This window comes from Pangasianodon hypophthalmus, chromosome 7, assembly GCF_027358585.1.
Source record: "Pangasianodon hypophthalmus isolate fPanHyp1 chromosome 7, fPanHyp1.pri, whole genome shotgun sequence".
In the NCBI taxonomy this organism is placed as follows: Eukaryota; Metazoa; Chordata; class Actinopteri; order Siluriformes; family Pangasiidae; genus Pangasianodon; species Pangasianodon hypophthalmus.
In genome coordinates this window covers 4381023-4383017 of record NC_069716.1, presented here as the reverse complement: position 1 = coordinate 4383017, position 1995 = coordinate 4381023, and positions in this window count along the sequence as shown.

The following is a 1995-nucleotide window of genomic DNA, read 5'->3' as shown; positions in this document are numbered from 1 at the left end:
TCTCGAATCTTTTTCTTATTCTTCAAAGTTTTGTAGAAATGAGTGCGAACTTGAGCGCACGGAATGACGTATGTCCAAATTTGCATCTGATTCAATGATGATGCCATGTTTACATGTCATATGCACGCAGCATGCTCCAGTTTAGCCTCATATACATCTCATTTCCATGAAACACACCCTAACATATGTAGGTGTCATGACAATGAGCTAATGATGAGGAAAGCATTCAGCAGGCTTATCCAAGATCCCAGGAAAGAAGTGAACAGAAAAGAGAAGAAGGAACGAAGTCAAAACATTTCAGTGCAACTGAGTTAGAGGTTCTTTATATGAATATATGAATTTTATTCAGTTTAATTCTATACACATCACATTAAATAAGTTTTTTCCTGTGGTGTATTTAAAAGATGTACATTTTTGCCAAAGTTTTTTCTTTGTTTTGAATTTTCTAGGTGTAGGATTTGCCTATATGCATAATTGTAAATTACAGGTTACAGTTTTGAGAATTTGAGCTCTAAATACAATTCTCAATGATTCAAATTAGTCCAAATGTGAAGCTTCTGGGATTCCCAAGGAAAAGTAGATGCTTAGAGGTCAAACAAATAAAATAGTTTTTGTTCTATTCAAATAGCTAGTTTTCTACAGTGATGTTAAACACCCGATGCCCGGGTAACTGTCCAGCTAGTTAAGTTATGCTAACATTAGCTTGCTGGCAACTGTTAGCAGCTAACAAACAAAAGTTAACAGGAATGTAGCTAATTCAGTAGAACAAACACTTTAGACATATTTATCTCTTTATGGTTCATATCTTTTATTTTGACCCCAGTTACCGCTACACGTCTCTTCACTTCACTTCAGGAAGATGAGCGTGAAGATGAGATTGGCTAAATGCTAAGTTCAGCCACGTTTACTTTTTCCTGGGAACTTAAATTTGAATTTAAGTTTTTTTTTCCTCAAATCTCGAAAGCGTAGTCATAACTTCACATCCTAAAGGCAAATCTTACCACTAGCTAATTCAACACAAAGAAATAAATGCAGGTTAAAATGAAAAATGGTTTAAATCCCGCACACCAAAGAAAAAAAGAATTTTATTTAATGTAACATGTAAATAATTCAAATATCCGAAATCCATATCGAAATACTTTTGTCTGAATCCAGGTTCCATATTTTTGTCCAAAGTTGCTGCATATACAAAAGACAGTTATGGATGTGAGTGCTGTTTTTTTTATATGAAGCTGTTTGAGGTTATCATCAGGTAGAGAACCGAAGTGTTTTTCATCCGCAGGTTGTTATGTGAACTCTATTTATAGCTAGGTTTTTATTCATTTTGGAACATGAATAGGTCAGATTTAATTAAAGTGTTATTTATTAATATAGGTGAGTCAAGTTTCCATCCTGAATAAATAAACACATCTTCATTTCATTTAAACAAAACGCTGAAAGAAATTAAACACTGACAAGCAGACTACCAATTAGAATAAAATTTAGATTTTAATTTTTTTTAAATATAATGTTTTGTATTGATATGAATTTTTTACTCACCTGAAGAACTAATGAGCTTATTAGAAATCACATCCGATTGACATTTACAAAATTACACATTGTGTGCAATTGTGATTATCAGTGTTATTTACTATTTTTATGGTTATACTCCACTTCCTCTATAGAGATCAGACTGAGATTGATTTTGATTGTTCATTCTTATGAACAGCTTTTGGATCCTCTCAGTCCTAATGTTTGGTCCCCTGTAAGATTTTGCACATTCTTCCTCACCGTTCTTTCTTCAGATTACATTCGAAGACAAAGACATTCCTAGCAAACCTTCTCTTGCCTTATTTTGGTTTGGTCCCATACTGCAAGATAAACTCACATTCTGCTTTTTACTTTTTTTTTGAAAGACAAATTGCAAAAGTAAGGGTACAGTATATTTTCCATTTTGCATCCAAAAACCATGATGTTTATCCTAAACTATATTCTTTTGGTTTTAGTGGACACTTG